The sequence below is a fragment of the Urocitellus parryii genome, chromosome 1 (assembly GCF_045843805.1).
Source record: "Urocitellus parryii isolate mUroPar1 chromosome 1, mUroPar1.hap1, whole genome shotgun sequence".
Lineage (NCBI taxonomy): Eukaryota > Metazoa > Chordata > Mammalia > Rodentia > Sciuridae > Urocitellus > Urocitellus parryii.
This window is the reverse complement of record NC_135531.1, coordinates 257,754,205-257,773,479: the sequence shown is the minus strand read 5'-3', so window position 1 is coordinate 257,773,479 and position 19,275 is coordinate 257,754,205. Positions and strand designations below refer to the sequence as shown.

At 36.5% G+C, this 19,275-nt stretch overlaps 1 protein-coding gene across 1 annotated transcript in view; it reads right to left on the bottom strand.

The window, feature by feature from the left end:
* Map2 (microtubule associated protein 2) overlaps positions 1-3,741 on the bottom strand; it is a 274,232-nt gene extending 270,491 nt beyond the window's left edge. Inside the window, exon 1 of the mRNA XM_077799339.1 lies at positions 3,545-3,741. The gene's annotated coding sequence lies outside the window, so the exon portion shown is untranslated. The remainder of the gene's footprint in view (positions 1-3,544) is intronic.
* Positions 3,742-19,275: the final 15,534 nt, after the last annotated feature.

The following is a 19,275-nucleotide window of genomic DNA, read 5'->3' as shown; positions in this document are numbered from 1 at the left end:
GACAAACATGAACCAGAGGAGACTTTGCTCTCCTTATTCATCTTTCCCTACCCCACCCACCCACCCACCCACCCAAACTTGCCTGCAGATTTGGGCCCTTTATGCACTTCATGTTAATTTGTAGCTTTTCAACTGCTTTTGGTGCCTGAAATCAATTCCTGGGACTAAAAATTCTTTGAGAAAATTTAAAAAAATCATTTCTCATAATTTTCCCTAAGTGAAAAATAAAGGGCAAATTTGTACCAAGAAAGTTTGAGCACTGAAACCACAACACAGTAAGTCTAATGTTCAAATGACAAATGAAACAGAATGGTAAAGAGGAGGGAAAAAATTTTAGTGAAATGATACAAATATTTTTGTTACATGAAAAAATCTAGATGTAGTAGATCATGGCAAAGACAACAGTAAAGATGTAGAACTGAAAAAAAACAAAAAGAGCTAACACATCTGAGATAATCACATATGACTGCAAGAGTTTATTAGCATCTTTAACATCTATATAAATGCAAGAGCTGGATCTGTTATCTTTAGGTTTATGCATTTACTAATTAGTGATTTACCTAAATTGACTACTTTTAGCATTTGGGAGTATAGTATTGATCTGGGCAGTGTCATCTTCTACTGTAACTGTTATTTTAGATTCTTTATTGTAATCTGTCAAGAGGATATTAAGCACTGGAAATAATTCAACAGAGTTACAAACTTGAATTCTAAAATCCCCAAGTTGGTCATCTCACATGGACATTGACACATCTTTCAGAGACAAACTTACCTTCATGTACACACCCAAGAGAATGTAATAACTACTTAACTTCATATGCCAACAGTACAAGTGTGTTTGTCAAAAGCACAACAGTCCAGTCTGTTATCTAATAGCTAGTAAAATTCAACATAAAACAAGCAATATACCAATAAGCATTTTTCTTCTTTCTGACATTCTGAAAATTTGCAAATTGGTTTAAACCAAAAGGGGTAAAGGAATGAAATTATTCCTTCAGGCTTACAGGATTCTGTGCCAAGTTTCATTTCTGGCTGCATATTTCTGACCAAGTTCAAGATCCCTGAAGAGAAACACATAAAAGAGAAACTATCCCTCTAACCTCAGCAGAGCAACATCAGTGCAGGCAGCTGTGGGAAGAGAAAAGCTTCTGCCCCAGATGGGTGTGCTTCTGGGATTTGGTTTCCACTGAGAGGATGCTTGCTCCCTCAGTGAGGCTGCAGGACCTACTCTGGTGAGGTAATGGCTCTGCCAGTTTCACTGGGTCATGCTCTCTCAGCACATTCTTTCTCCCTCTCCTCCCTGAGAAGGTGCTGTAAACAAGTCATCCTGAGAAAGAGTTGTCACAGAGAGTGAACAAATCCTGGCTCTGCTTCTGGTAGTCTAGACATAAGTAGAAGCCTAAAGCAGCACAGGCACAGCCAGGAAGAAACAAGGGGTGGGTGGTTCAGACAAGAGAGAAACAAAGAAAATAAGGAATGCCTTTGAAATATTATTTTTTAAATGGAAGTACAATTTTTACATTGCTTATATGTTCTGGTGTATGTTAAGCAATTTCCCACTGATGCAAGTAAATAACAACAACAATTTAAAAAAAAAAACTTTGGAAATTAAATGACATAAAAACTGTGAAATATAAAAAAAATTAAATGACAGATAAGCAGCATATACCACAGATCATAGAACCACAAGAGCTCTGATAATATCCAAATCAGACAAGCAGATATAAACCTGTGAAAATCAGATAAAATCACTAGAAAATTAATTGTCAACTCACACTCACACACAAATAACAGTACTGAAAGAAAAAGAATGCTTTTTACCTTTTCTTGAAGGGGAGATGCTTTGTGTGCATGGAGGAAAGTGATTGAAACACGCATAATTTACAAATTCAAAAGGATTTCTACCAAAACCCACTTTGCTCAGCTAAAGGAGTGTTTTTGTCACATTCAGGTGGAAGGCTGTAATCTTCCTCTTGGGCATAAAATCAAAAGCATTCTAAAGAGTTTCTATTTATTCAATCTATTTTGACTGCCAAAAAAAATCATAATTGCTCACATTAAAATGACAGGGTGACAGAGCTATGCTTTTAAACTGGGCTGGTACCTGCAGCTCATCAGAGGGACATTTTGCATAATGTGGCTCACATAAAAGGCTTTGTTCTCCATCGCCTCACTGTGGTTGCAAGCCTCAATTTCAGTTTGCAGTCCTTCCTCTAACACACCATCATTGAAAAGAAATATATATTTTTTTAACATTTAAGTTAGTTCTTTGCTAACATTACTTCACATCCCAAATTATATTATCACCCAACAATATTTTTTTTGTTTTGCATTACAAATTTCATTCATAAAATATCCCAAACCCTTTAAGATAAATTTAAAACTCTAAGTATTTACTCCCTTTTGGAACATGTTCACGGTGTGTTATATATGTGTGTTATATATGTGTGCTTACATATGTGTATGTACATTTAAACAAAAAGGTTTCACACTGACTCAGTTTTAAAGGGTCTGTGTTCTGGAAGCATATTATGCTAAGGTCTTACAACAGATGGTATATAGCAATTGTCACCAAGGAGCTTGTTTCTAACCAAAGCTTTTTATTTTCTGACAAAATCTTTAAGTCCTGGTGCTAGGACATCAATTTCCAGGTTTCAAGCACGGTGTTTTCTGACTCCATTCTCTTTACTACTCCCTCCCCCTCCCCACCCACCCAAACACACACCTCCCCTCTCCCTGGGCCCCTCAAACACTCTTTCTTGAAATTTCCATCCTAAACAAAAGGCAGGTTGGGGGAGGAAGGGAGTCAGCACAGTAGCCCCCACCCTACCCAAAGAAAGCCTTTAGAAATGAAGAAAAGAATAAATGGACAGTATATACTGTTTTCCACCCCCATCATTTAAAAAGAAGAGGAAAAAGGGGCTGTGGAAGCTAGATCTCAACCGGACTCATTTCTTCATGCCCCGCCCTCCAACGCGACCAGACATTGATTTTCATCTTCCTAAAATTATAAACATGTATCAGTCTTCCTTTCCCAGCTGTCTCTGGAGGAATTACAGGGATAAATGGTTGGAAATTGACAAGGCCTCCCTCCCTCCCTGTCAGTGTGCAGTTCTCTGCGCCTGGATGGGGAAAAAAAAAAAATCCTCTGCTTCCAGTTCCTTTTCCCCATTATCTTTGTCTAGTTCACGGCCCTTCTTTCTACAGCTCAGGTAACATTAGCTCTCAAAACACGCATCCTACCTGGCGCAAGTTTCCAGTCGTTGCAAAGTGGTACCTAACAAGGTCATTCGCTCTCCTACAAATCTAGAGCCCAGGTGCCAGCGCTCGCTCCGCTGCTGGGCACTGACACCTGGAGAGGTCCGGGCCCCAAGCTTCCGCCAGGGGGGAGACTGGACAGGTCGGTCACCCTCCCACTGCTCCCAAGTCACAGCGGACCAGACAACCTCGTTCTCTGGGTCCTGGCAGAGGTTCCCTCCTCGCCAAGACCGAGGCTGAAGGACGGGCGCTCTAATGGGACCAGAGGTGGGGACGGATCCCTTACCTGGGCGCAGTAACAGAACGGACCCGCGGTCGCGGCTGCCACTGCTCACGGACTTGGAGGGCTCTTGCCCTCGGGAGGAGGTGAGGGGGGGACGGGGCAGGGGAAGAAGGGGGAAAGGAGGAGAAGGAAAAGAAAGAAGCGGAAGGGAAGAAAAAGGCAGAGAGGATGCTGCTGCTGCTGCTGCCGCTGCCGCCGAGAGCCCGCGCAGCCCGAGCGCCCGCCCAGTCTGAGCGCGGCGCCCCAGCAGCGGGCTCCCAGCGCGGCCGCCCCGCCCCGGCCCTGCCTCCCCGCCCCGCGCAGGTCCCGCCCGGTTCCGCGAGCCCGTAGGCGGCCGCCGCTGGGCTGGCGCTGCCACCGCCGCAGTGTCGGGGAGGGGGAGCGCGGTGGCCCCGCCTCCTGCCGCAGCCAGCCGGCCGCCCAGCGGGGACAACGGCGAGGCTGGGAGCTTTGGAGAGCCCCGCCCAGCCAAGGCCAAAGGAGGCCTTGGGGCTGCAGGGACAGGGCGTCCTCCCCGCAGGGCCTTTCTCTAGGCAACTGTGACCCTCCACCATGCAAAGTGAGACCAACGCTCTAAGCAGAGGGGATTGCAGACCTTCCCTGGGAAATCGGGACACTAGCTTTAGGTTCTCGGGGAGAAGCCCGCCTTTGACGCGCCTCTTTTCCTTCCAAATATCCCTGTGAGGCAGGGGCTCCAGGGACCCCCTCAATGGAGAAAGCTCAGTGACCTGGTTTACTAATATAACGACAGGTGCATCAAGAAATGACAAAGGAAAATTGGGGGTGTGCGAAAACGTAGGCCAACTCTTGTCTGTACTAAAGAAGCAATGACTGAGGGTGTAGAGAATTCTAGACTCAGCTCTGCCATAATCAAATGCATTTGTTCAATTATCAATTCAACTGATGCTTAATAGAAACCTGCTAATGTGACAGATGCTGTTATGGGCACTGTGAAAACATCAGTGAAAAAAACAGACACTCACCCCAACCCCATCAATGAAAAGATCCTTGCCTCCATGAACACCCTGTTCTAGATATCCAGATGTACCACCAGAGACAGTCCCCTTACCCTCTCAGTGTAATGTCAGCTGGGGACCAAAAATGTCAGTACTACCCTTCCAGCATCTATAAAAAGAAAACAAATAAGAAGGGTCTTTGATGAATGATTCAAATACAAGGAATTAGTAAACACAAAATTCTGACCTTGAAATGTCATCATTAAAAAAAATACTTCTTATATACTTTTGAAAGCCAAATGATCAACTGAAAAAAGAAAAAAAACCCATAATTCTTTTACCATGAAATCTTTCTAACCAGAGATGTTAAGTAAGAGAAGATGCAACTTAGAATGACCTCAGATGTCTATACCAAGTACTCAGAAGGTATTTTTAAGGTCAGTCAAGATAGCAAGGTGTGACTTAAACAGTTGCAACAGTACTGATGAAACAGTAGTTATAATTTGGATTTCTCACATTTAATTACAGAATCAGAGAATATGAAATATTAGAGTTAATATTGTAGGCATTTGGTCCAATTCCTTTAATTTTACCCAAGAAACCCAATGATGGGAGACTGCAAAGAATAGAACCCATCACAAAGAGGATACAGAAATCTGGCCTCCAAAGTCACACCCCACATTCTGCTCTGCTCCCCCACTCAGCTGCATCTCACAGTCTAGTGAGGCTTGCAGCCAGGTTGGAAGTGTAAGGGCACACCCAGTAGCTGGGAGGTTGGAGGAGTCAGGGCTCTTCCCCAGGAGATGGCCTGATTGAAAAGGATGTTTTAGAGACAAGGAAACAATATACAGTAGGTGGGCAGAAGGAAGAAGTAGGAGTCTTGCCAGTGTTAGGGGACACTCATGACCTGCCCACATATGCAGGTGATGGTAAAAGAATCACTTGGGTCCTGTTTAGTCTGATTATTGAGGGTTTTGCATTTCCTCTGGGCTATTTGATACGGAGACCACATTCCAAAAGGAAAATGCTCTTGACGCGCCTCTTTTCCTTCCAAATATCCCTGTGAGGCAGGGGCTCCAGGGACCCCCTCAATGGAGAAAGCTCAGTGACCTTCCTTCTTTCAGAATTCCCCTGGGTCTGCATTGACCCTGAGCTTAATGTAAACAGAAGTAATTTCAGGCATTGAAAACAAACCTGCCCATCCACTCTTGGTCTGTAAACCAATTGTTTCCTCCACCTTGGAGGTTCACTGAGTCAACCACACATACAGCCTTTCTCTTTGGGCAGTCTCATCCTTACATGGGGATTGCTTCCTCTTGCCACCTTAGTCAGAGTTCTGTCAGAAAAGCAACACCCATGTGCAGTCATTTGAGAGAGGGAATGTAACATGGGGGACTAATTACACCAGATTAGAACAACCGAACTGTCAAATGAGGAAGGATGGGGTGACACAATTATAGTTACTAGATGGAACTGCTGCCATGCTCAGGGCTACAGAGTCCTAGAGGAGCTTTCATTAGAGGTGGGGAGCCTGAGCTGCAAGGGGACTGATATCACAGTGAGCATGCCCAGTAGAAGATGGGACAAGCAGGAGGACACAGCTACTGCTAGGGATTCCTCCAGAAGCAGAGAGGGAGAAATACCTCTTTTTCTCTTTTTCTCCCACTTTTCAACATCCTGCCACTGGTTGAACCTGGACAGGTACTCCATTGACAAAGCAGCCTGGGAAATGTAGTTGGCAGGAATCAGTGCCCTGGAATGTTGAATGACCTTAGAAAGGCACTGCATGTGCTTGGGCTTCCAGTTTATTGAGGGAGTTTTCCTTTTGTGACTGAAGAAAATACACTTTTTCTTTGCAAAGCATCTTCTCCTTAGAGAAAGCCTTTCTTCATATTGGATTCCCAATGTAGCCATAGAATGCAAACATCTTGTCTCTTCCTGGCTAAGTCTGCAGTAAGACATGTTCTACAAGCACAGTGAATGTCCTTTGGTTATATGTCTCCAATACTTCCAAGTGGGTTTTCCCATGAAATGTGTCATAATACATTAATTAATGAGATGCATATAGGCATACAGTTGTTAGTGACTATCTTCCCTACCATATGGAGACATGGCTGTGAGGTGGAGAGAGAAAAGTCTTTGAAAAATCCAGAAAGCAAGCCAGGAAGACCCTGACAACACTGTTTTCCACAATTACCTCTTTTGTCTCCAGGTTAAATTCTTAATTTGTGTTTCCTGACCCAGAAGGTTCTGTACATGAACAACCATATTCTATCCTCAGGGACAGGCCTGATAGTATATCAGCCAAAAACCTATCAGGATTAAAGCATTTCTGCTGGTTAGGGAAAGGTCTATTGGTGGATAAGAAATATCAATCTTCTCCCAAAGTGTCAGATGATAGGTGAGGCTCAGATAGAGGAGGTTATGCTGCATCGTGTTAGAAGCCCCAGACTATAATCTAGAAGCCAGGTCTTAGACCCTAAATCTGTTGTTGTCTGTTTTGGTAACATTGGGTACCATCACTTGACTATTATCAGTGAATGAGGAGATTCAGCGACATGCATTTGCAGTCAATTTCAGTTGCATGCATAATTTTTTTTTTTTAGAGAGAGAGAGAGAAAATTTTAATATTTATTTTTTAGTTTTCGGCAGACACAACATCTTTGTTTGTATGTGGTACTGAGGATCAAACCCGGGCCGCATGCATGCTAGGCGAGCGCGCTACCGCTTGAGCCACATCCCCAGCCCACATGCATAAATTTTTTATGAGAATTTCCAGCTCCACTTATTTGCTGGTGAACATTAATTAAGTGGCCCTTGCAAGGTTCAGACACATATGCAAATAATGCTAACATAATGTGCAATTGTGATAGAAGAGATGTGGTTGGGAGAAGTAGGCACTACACTAAAAAGTAAATGTTCAATTATGAAGACTTCAAAAAGACTTCTTATATTTTCCCATTGAGAAAAGGTTTTATTTTTTGTGTGTTTTGTTCTTAATTTTATAACCCTTTTCTGTATGAATAATCTAAGATAAATCAATCAAAATACCAATCATCATTCAAAAGCTTTGATAGTTAAAATACTTTAAAAAATAAACAAAAAGATAAATTTGGGGTATAGTCTCCCAAGTTTCCAGTTGCAAGCATATTTGATTGAACAGGTTGTACAATTACTGCTAACTTCATATGGACAATAATTTACCATTCTGTTTTTAGAAAATTTTAATTGAGGTATAATTCACATTCAATTAAAATCACAGATCAGAAATGTTCAATTACACTCCCAACCTCAGACATAGAGGCTACCATATTTTTAATTTTGTTTCTGTATAATTTCTATGATCCATTCAAATTAATGGATATTATGTGATGTATAGGGAGTATATTTTTTTCTGTTTGGCTGTCCATAATTATTTTCTTACAAAACCATTCTTTTGTTATTAAGTTATCATACAATATTTGTCAAAAGTCAATTCACTAAATATGTTTGGGTCTATTTCTAGATTCTGTTGTGCCATTATCCTTATGACATACCAAATTATTTTGATTATTTTATAGCAAATCTTGAAATCAGGCACTGCATGTCCTACAAATTTTTTTCTTCATTTTTCAAAATTCTTTTGGCTCTTTTTGACTTTTAATTTCCATATAAATTTTGGTGTCACTTGTCAATTTGTATAAAAATGCTGTTTTAAAATTTGGACTTATGAGACTAGGGAGCAGGAGGGCAGGCCTGGCCCAGATCTGCCCATACCAGCCTGAGTAGGACCCAGGCTCATAGTAGGCCCCAGTCCATCCTGCCATTGGCAGACACTTGCTGGGCCCCAGGCTCTGGCACAGGACTGCCCCTTTTTCAACCGCAGACTACCACCTGAGGTCAGGAACTGAACTGACCAGATCTGCCCTCACCAACTTGCTCGGGATCCAGATCCAGGATGCACACTGCAAGAAAAGAAGACACAAAGACAACATGAAAAAACAAGGGAGGAAATGTGCCCCCAAACAAATCAGGATACTACAATAACAGAACCCATGGACAGCAAATTGTTGAAATATCAGAGAAGGAATTCAGAAGGTTCATAACTAAAATGATCGGTGAATTAAAGAATGACCTAAATGAGCAAATACAGGCAAAAATTGATCACTCCAACAATGAGATAAGAGAGCAAATACACGTAGTAAAAGATTACTTCAAGAGAGAGATAGAGACTCTGAAAAAAAAAAAAGAAAGAAAAGAAAAGTAAAAAACAGAAATCCTTGAAATGAAGGATACAATAAGCCAAAAAGAAATCTCAATAGAAACCATAAGCAACAGATTAGGTCACTTGGAAAAAAGCACAAAAGATAATGAAGACAAAGTTTACAATATGGAAAATAAAGTTGATCACACAATGAAGATAGTAAAAAACCAGGAAAAGAGTATTCAAGAATTATGGGACAGCATCAAAAGACCAAATCTGAGACTTATTGAGATAGAGGAAGGCACAGAGCTTCAAACCAAAGGAATGCACACATTCTTCAATGAGATAATATCAGAAAATTTCCCAATCATGAAGAATGAATTGGAAATCCATATACAAGAGACTTATAGGACACTAAATGTACAAAATTACAATAGATCTATACCAAGGCACATTATAATGAAAATGCCTAGCATACAGAATAAGAATAGAACCTTTTTTTTTCTTTTTTTTTATTGGTTGCTCAAAACATTACAATGATCTTGACATATCATATATCATACATTTGATTCAAATGGGGTATGAATAGAATCTTAAAAGCCACAAGAGAGAGGAATCAGATCATACATAGGGGGAGACCAATTCATATCTCCACAGATTTTTCAATGCAAACCCTCAAAGCCAGGAGATCATGGAACAACATGTACCAAGCTCTAAAAGAAAATGGATGCCAACCAAGAATCTTGTATCTAGCAAAATTAAGCTTTAGATATTATGATGAAATAAAAACCTTCCATGATAAACAAAAGTTAAAAGAATTTACAACTAGAAAGCCTGCAATACGGAACAACCTCAGAAAAATATTCCACGAAGAGGAAATGAAAAACAATGAAGAAAATCAGCAGAGGGAGATATTACACTAAAGGAAAAACTGATCAGAGGAGAAACCAAGTCATGTTAAATACCAAAAATAAACAAAAATGTCTGGGAATACAAATGATGTATCAATAATAACCTTGAATGTTAATAGCCTAAACTCACCAATCAAAAGACATAGACTAGCAGATTGGATCAAAAAGAAAAAAAAACAGCAATATGCTGCCTCCAAGAGACTCATCTCATAGGAAAAGACATCCACAGACTGAAGGTGAAAGGCTGGGAAAAATCATACCACTCACATGGACTTCGGAAGCAAGCAGGGGTTTCCATCCTCATATCAAATAAAGTAGACTTCAAGATAAAGCTAATCAAAAGGGATAAAGAAGGATACAACATACTGCTCAAGAGAAACATACACCAACAAAACTTGACAATTATAAAAATATATGCCCCTAACAATGGAGCATCTATGTTCATCTAACAAACTCTTCTAAAAGTTCAAAAGTCAAGTAGACCACAACACAATAATTCTGGGTGACTTTAACACATGTCTTTCACCACTGGATAGATCATCCAAACAAAAGCTGATAAAGAAACTATAGAACTCAATAATACAATCAATAACTTAGACTTAACTGACCTATATAGAATATTTCGTCCTTCAGCGAGAGAATACACTTTCTTCTCAGCAACACATGTATTATTCTCTAAAATAGACCATATATTATGCCACAAAGCAACTCTTAGCAAATATAAAAAAGTAGAGATACTACCCTGCATTCCATCAGATCATAATGTAATGAAATTAGAAATCAATGATAAAATAAGAAATAACAGCTACTCCAACACCTGGAGATTAAATAATATGCTACTGAATGAACAATGGGTTGCAAAAGACATCAAGGAGAAGATTAAAAAAATTTTTAGAGATGAATCAGAACACAGATACAACATATCAAAATCTCTGGGACACTATGAAGGCAGTTCTAAGAGAAAAGTTCATTGTATGAAGTTCATTCCTTAAAAGAAGAAAAAAGTCAACAAATAAGTGACTTAACATTACATCTCAAAGATCTAGAAAAAGAAGTACAAATCTACATCAAAAGCATTAGAAAATAGGAAATAATTGAAATCAATGAAATTGAAACAAAGAAATAATTGAAAAAACTGACAGACTAAAATTTGGTTCTTTGTAAAAAATAAATAAAATTGACATGCACTTAGCCATCAGAACAAAGAGAAGGAGACAGAAAGCTCAAATTACTAACATGCTTGATGAAAAAGAAAATATCACAACAGACACTACAGAAATACAGAAGATGATTAGAAATTGTTTTGAAAACTTGTACACCAATAAAATAGAAAATATTGAAGGCATCCACAAATTTCTAGAGTCATATGATTTGCCCAAATTGAATTAGGATGATATACACAATTTAAACAGATCAATTTCAAGTGACAAAATAGAAGACAGCATCAGAAGCCTACCAACCAAGAAAAACCCAGGATCCGATGGATACACAGCAGAGTTCTATAAGACTTCTAAAGAAGAGCTAATACCAATACTCTTTAATTTATTTCAGTAAATAGAAAATGAGGAAGCACTTCCAAACTCATTCTATGAGGCCAATATCACTCTGATTCCCAAACCAGGAAAAGACACATCAAAGAAAGAAAACTTCAGATCAATATCTCTAATGAACATAGATGCAAAAATTCTCAATAAAATTCTCACAAATGGAATAAAAAAACATATCAAAAAGATTTTACACCACGATCAAGTGGGATTAATCCCAAGGATGCAAGGTTGATTCAAATATGGAAGTCAATAGATGTAATTAATCACATCAATAGACTTAAAGATAAGAACCATATGATCATCTCAATAGTTGCAGAAAAAGCATTTGACAAAATACAGCACCTCTTCATGTTCAAAACACTGGAAAAACTAGGGATAACAGGAACATATTTCAATATCGTAATAACTATCTATGGTAAGCCCCAGGCCAACATCATTCTAAATGGATGTAAATTGAAGGCATTCCCTCTAAAAACTGGAACAAGACAGGGATGCCCTCTTTCACCACTTCTATTTAACACAGTTTTTGAAACACTGGCCAAAGCAATTAGACAGAAATTAAAGGGATACACATAGGAAAAGAAGAAATCAAAGTAGCACTATTTGCTGATGATATGATTCTATATCTAGAAGACCCAAAAAGTTCCACCAGAAAACTTCTAGAACTAGTAAATGAATTCATCAAAGTAGCAGCATATAAAATCAACACCCATAAATCAAAGGCATTTCTGTATATCAGTGACAAATCCTTTGAAAGGGAAATAAGGAAAACTACTCCATTTACAGTAGCCCTCCCCAAAATAAAATACTTAGGAATCAACTTAACAAAAAAGATGAAAGATCTATACCATGAAAACTACAGAACCCTAAAAAAAGAAATCAGAAAAAACTTAGAAGATGGAAACATCTCCCTTGCTCTTGGATAGGTAGAATTAATATTATAAAAATGACCATACTACCAAAAGCACTATGCAGATTTAATGTAATTCTGATCAAAATCTCAATGGCATTCCTCATAGAAATAGAAAAAGCAATCATGAAATTCATTTGGAAAAATAAGAGACCCAAATAGCTAAAGCAATCCTTAGCAGGAAGAGTGAAGCAGGTGGCATCATTCTGCCAGACCTTAAACTATACTACAGAGCAATAGTAACAAAAAACAGCATGATATTGGCACCAAAGCAGACTGGTAGACCAATGCTACAGAATAGAGGACACAGAGACTAACCCACAAAATTACAATTATATTAGACAAAGGTACCAAAAACACTCATTGGAGAAAAGATAGCCTCTTTAACAAATGGTGCTGGGAAAACTGAAAATTCATATGCAATAAAATAAAATTAAACCCCTTTCTTTTGCCATGCACAAAACTCAACTCAAAATGGATCAAGGACCTAGGAATAAAACCAGAGACCCTATGTCTAACAGAAGAAAAAGTAGGCCCTAATCTCCATCATGTGAGATTAGGTCTCAACTTCCTTAATAAGACTCCTATAGCACAAGAATTAAAACCAAGAATGGATAAATGGGATGAATTCAAACTAAAAAGTTTCTTCTCAGAAAAAGAAACAATCAGTGAGGTGAACAGAGAACCTACATTTTGGGAGCAAATTTTTAGCCCTCACACATCAGGTAAAACACTAATCTCTAGGCTACATAAGGAACTCAAAAATCTAAACACCAAAAAACAAATAACCCCATCAATAAATTGGCCAAGGAACTGAATGGACACTTCTCAGAAGATGATATATAATCAATAAACAAATACATGAAAAAATATTCATCACTGCTAGCAATTAGAAAAATGCAAATCAAAACTACTCTAAGATATCATCTCACTCCAGTCAGAATGGCAGCTATTATGAATACAAGCAACAATAAGTGTTGGCGAGGATGTGGGGAAAAAGGTACACTCATACATTGCTGGTGGGACTTCAAATTGGTGCAGCCAATATGGAAAGCTGAATGGAGATTCCTTGGAAATCTGGGAATGGAACCACCATTTGACCCAAGTATCCCACTCCGTGGTTTATAGTCAAAGGACTTTTAAAACAGCATACTACAGGGACACAGCCATGTCAATGTTTATAGCAGTACAATTCACAATAGCTAAATTATGGAACCAAATTAGATGCCCTTCAGTAGATGAATGGATGGGGAAACTTTGGCATATATACACAAATGGAACATTACTCAGCAATAAACGAGAATAAAATCATGGCATTTTCAGGTAAATGGTCAGAGTTGGAGGAGATAATGCTAAGTTAGCCAATCCCCCCAAACTAAATGCCAAATGTTTTCTCTGATATAAGGAGGCTGATTCATAATATGAAAAAGAGAGGGAGAATGGGAGAAATAGATGAACTCTAGATAGGGCAGAGGAGTGGGAGGAGAAGGGAAGGGCCATGGGGTTAGAAATGATGGTGGAATGTGATGGCCAAAGTACACATATGAAAACAAGAATTGTGTGAATATACTTTGTATACAACCAGAGATATGAAATATTGTGCTCTATATGTGTAATATGAATAGTAGTGCATTCCACTGTCGTATATAAACTTTAAAAAAATTTAAAAAAATTGAGAGTTTGCAATAAAAATAAATAAATTTTGGACTTGTGTCAAATCTATAGATCATTCTTGGCAGAAATATTCTCTTAACAAGATTGAGTCTTCAAATCCATGAAGATGATAAAGGTTTCCATTTTAATTATGTCTTCTTGAGGTTTTCTTTAGAAACTATTTTACTAATAAACTTCATTTCTTAGAGCAGTCTTATATTTATAGAAAAGTTGTACCGAAAATGCCCAAAGTTTCCATATTCTCTTTCCTTCTGCACAGTTTGCCTTATTATCATCTTTCATGGGTGGGGTATATTTCTTTTTGTCACCAATTAATATTTTATTGTTTGAATTTGTTTATCCATTTAGCTATTAAAAGACATAGTTCTGCTTCTAAATATGACAATTATAAATTAAACTACTGTAGGGGTTGGGGCTGGAGCTCAGCTGTAGCGCATTTGCCTGGCATATGTGAGGCACTGGGTTCGATTCTCAGCACCAGGTATAAATAAATAAAGGCCTATCAACAAGTTAAAAAAATCTTAAATAAGTAAATTAAGCTACTGTAAATATTCATGTTCAGTTTTTGTGATGATATAAGTTTTCAACTCACTTGGGTAAATACCTAGGAACATGACTGCCGGATTGTGTGTACACAGGTGTCCATACACAGTTCTTAGATTTGTGAGAATCCCCAAACTGGGCTGGGGTTGTAGCTCAGTGGTAGAGTGCTTGCCTCGAACTGGTGAGGCACTAGATTCTATCCTTGGCACCACACAAAAAAAAATAAAGACTCAATTCTTAGAAAAAAAAAAAAAAAAGAAAGAAAAAACAGAATCTCTAAATTGTCTTCCAAAGTGGCTCCATATTTCCACAAGCAATTAATTAAAACTCCTTTTGTTTACATCCTTAATAATATTTGATGTTATCAGTGGTTCAAATGTCTGCCTTTCTAGAAGGTATATAATAGCACTTCATTGTTGTTTTAATTTGCAATTTTTTAATGACATAATTTTAACCATCATTTTGTATGCTTATTTGCCACCTGTGTATCATTACTGTTGAAACATCTACTTATATTTTTTCTCTTATTTAGGTTGTTCACTTTCTTATTGTTAAGGGTTTTACATATATTTTTAATACAGATCTTTATCAGATATTTATTTTGCAAATATTTTCTCCAGATCTGTGGCTTTTCTTTTCATTCTCTTAATACTGTCTTTCGAAAAAAAAAAAAAAAACTTTTAAGTTATACTAAATTTCAACTTATCCATTTTTCTTTCATGAAATGTACTTTTGGTGTTGTATTTAAAAATTAATTATCAAACTCAAAGTTGCTAGGATTTTGTCCCATGTTATCTTATAAAGTTTAATGTTTTACCTTTAGATCTATAATTCATTCTGAGACATGAAGTCAACACCTGGATTCCTTTTTTCTTTCTTCCTTCTTTTATTTCTTTTACCTTTTGTTTGTTTGTTTGTTTCTTTCTTTGCATTTAAATGTCCAGCTGTTTGAGTACCATTTGGTAAAAAAACCTTGTTTTTTTCCATTATACTATATTGTTTATTTCTTACCAAAGATCAATTAAATATATTTGTATGAATCTATTTTTAGCCTTTCTGTTTTCTGTTTCTGCTCTTTCACCAACAACATAGTGTCTTGATTACTGTAGTTTCATTTAAGTATTGAAGTTCATTGTCACTCCTCCAAGTTTGTTCCTCTCTTTTGATAACGTGTTGGACATTCTGGTTTTCTTTCTTATTCACATCATTTTAGGATAAGTATGTTTATATCCACAGAGTAATTGAATGGAATTTGCATTGAATCTTTTGGCCCAGTTGAAGATAACTAATATTTTGGCAATATTGAATTTTTACAAAATTCATTTTAGATTTTTTTGATTCCTTTCACAAATTATAGTTTTCTTTATACAGATCATGTACATAATTTGTTAAATTTATATGTAAACATTTTTTGGTGCTAACTGGCATCATTTTAAATTTGAAATTCCAATTGCTCATTGCTGGAGTACAGGAAAGCAATTAAATTTGGTATAGTAAGTTTTTATCCTGCAACTTTGTTATAATCTCTTATTAGTTTCAGGGATTTTGTTGTTGTTGCTTATTTGTTTATAATTTATTTGGAATTTTCTACAGACAATCATGTCATCTGCAAACAAAGATAATTTTGTTTCTATCTAATCAATCTGTAACTTTTTGTTCCCTCTTCTTGTTTTACTGTATTAGTTAGGAATTCCAGTAAGATGTTGGATAGTACAGATGAGAAGGGATATCCTTGCCTCATTTCCAATCTTAGGGGAAAATCATCCAGTTTTTCATCATTAAATGAGATGAAAACTGTAAATTACTTATAGATGTTTTTTATAAGTTGAAATGTTTACTTTTATTCCTAGTTTGCTGAGTGTTTTCTCATGAATGGGAGTTTGATTGCTACCAAACACTTATTCTGCATTTATTTATGATTATATGATCTTACTTCTTGGCCTCTAGGTTCTACTTTTGCTGAAACCCACAAATTTTCATACGTTATATTTTCATTTTATTTGAATCATAAATTGTGTTTGGCAATTCATAATGACCTCCATAATTGGGTTTGGAAATTCTCATAATACATCTCTTCATATATAGACACAAATATCCTGTCAGTTCTGATTCTCTGGAGAACCCTAGCTAATACACTAACTAATAATAAATTTCTAATTTAATTCCATTGTGATAAAACATATCTTGTATGATTTTAATTCTGTTAAAATTGTATTCAAATTTGTTTTATGGATAAGCATAGTGTCTATTTTGGTTAATATTCTACGTGACCCTAAAATATGTATATCAAAACTTGTCTCAAAATGGATCAGAGATCTAAATACAACAGATAAAATTATAAAAACTATAAAGAAATATAAGAAGAAATGTGACTTCAGATTAGATATTCTTAGGTACCTTTACCAAAAGCACTATCTAAAAATAAAAAAAATGATAAATTGATATTTGTAAATTAAAAGTATTTGCTTTTCAAAAGATTTCATTAAGAAAGAGAAAAAAATGACAAATAAAACACTGGGAGGAAATATTTATAAATCATATATCCAATAAGGAACATGTATGCAGAAACTAAAATTCAATGAGATAAACAGCCCAACCTACCCAACCTAGTCCCTCAAAAGTAAAAAAAAATTAACACTTTAACACAAAAGATATAATGGTGAACAGAAGAAGAAGAAGAAGAAGAAGAAGAAGAAGAGGAGGAGGAGGAGGAGGAGGAGGAGGAGGAGGAGGAGGAGGAGGAGGAGGAGGAATAACAACAACAACAACAACCCTAAGAACATTTTTAAAAATCCTAAATATCATTAACATTTAGAAAAATGCAAATTGATATCACAATGAGATTCCACCATACAGACATTAGAAAGGATACAATTAAAAAGACAATACCAAGTGCTGGTGTGGATGTGAAAGACTAGAACTCTTGTAGGGTAATAAGAGTGCAAATTTGTATTCCCACTTTGGTAAACAGTTTGTTAGCTTCTTAAAAGTTTAAACATGTACTTAGCATATTACCTAAGTATTCTGCTCCCAGTCATTTGCCCAAGAAAAATAAAAACATATGTTCAGACAAAGATGTTTATCTTCATGTTCATAGCAGCATAATTTATAATAGTTGAATATTGGAAGTCATCCAAATGCCTATCAACTAGTGTGAATGGATAAGCAAATTGTGATCTATTTCTACACTAGAATGCAATGCAATCCAAAGGGACAGAACACTGCTCATGCAACAACCAAGATAAACTTAGAGGTATTTTGCTCAGTTAATGGATCCTGATGCAAAATACTACTTACTGCATGACTTTATTCATATGATATTTTAGAGAAGATTAAATAATTGCAACAGCAAGTGGGTTTCTGGTTGCTTGAAGCTGAGTGGGAGCAACAGTTGATTACAACTAGCGTGAGAGAGAACATATTGTGGTGTTCCCAGTGTTCTAAAACTGAATTCGAGTTTTGGGTGCAGAGCTATATAAGTCTACTAAAACTCATTAAACTGTATACTTCCAATGTGTAAATTTTTGGTATACAAATTATATCCCTAAAATCGGTTAAGAATATGTATTCTGTTGTTGTCAAGTGAAGTGTTTTTATGACTATTATGGCAATTTGCTTAATATTATCACATATCAATATCCTTACAATTTTTGTTTTTATTTAAATTATGGGTGAGCAATAATATTAAAATATTCAACTATAATTATAGATTTGTCCATTCTCCTTTCATCTTTGTTAAATATCTCACCTTATATTTTTGAACCCCTAAAGTAACACACACATATACAATTTTCATGTCTTGGTGAATGGTTCCCTGTGTCATACCTAAGGTCCCTCCCTTTTCTGGCAATATTGCTTTTCTGAAATCTACTTTAAGTAATAGTTATATAATCACTCTGGACTTCTCTTGGTTAAGATTTACATAGTTTATGTATTCCATGCTATACTTTAAAAATTGAGATGTAAATCAGACATCACAGAAGTCAGCCTTCTAAAAAGATTTAGTATATTCACAAAATTGTGTGATTGTCATCACTAATATCAGAGCATTTTCTTTACCACAGAAACTAACATTATCATCTAGGCTTTGTTCCCTTCTCCCACCAACTTCTGAGAAATAATTTTTCTGTTTCTATAGATTGCTTATTTTGGACATGTCAATGAAATTATATACAATGTGAACTTGGTGCTTGGCTTCTTTTAGTTAGCAGACATTTTCAAAGTTTCGTTCATGTTGTAGCATACATCATTTATCAATTTCTTATTATGTTCAAGTAATATTCTTTGTACGAATATATCATATTTTGTTTTTTCATTGATAAACATAGTGCGCATTTAGATTGCTCTACTTCTTGGTTATTGTGAATTGGACTGTTAAGCATATTTCTATCCATGTTTTGTGTGGATATTTTTAATTCCCCTTTGTATATACCTAAGAATGGAATCACTGGGTTACAATTTAACTATATTTTAAATAATGTGAGTAACTGTTAATCTTTTTCCAAAGCAATTGCATCATTTTACATCCCTACCAACAATGTGTGAAGGTTTCACTTTCTCCCTATCCTCAACACTTGTCATTATTTTTTGACTGTAGTCATTCTAGTGCAGGTGAAGTGTTGTAACACTGTAGTTTTGATTTATAAATCTCTAATGACTAATGATGTTGAGAATATTTTCATTTAATTATTTTGTTGATGTTAGTGTTGTTGACACATTTTGGATAATAGTCCTATATCAGATACATGATTTGAAAATATTTTCTCTGATTCTGAGTTATCTTTTCACTTTCTTGATGTTCTCCATTGAAACATGGAAGTTTACATTTTATGAAGTCAAATTCATCTCTTATTCTTCAGTTGAATGTACTTTTGGCATTATATGTAAAAAAATAATCATTGCCTAACACAAAGACATAAAAATTTGCATCTTTATTCACCCTTCAAAAGCTTTTAAATTTTGGTCTTTGATCAGTTAGGTCTTTGATCTACTTTAATTTTTTTTAATATG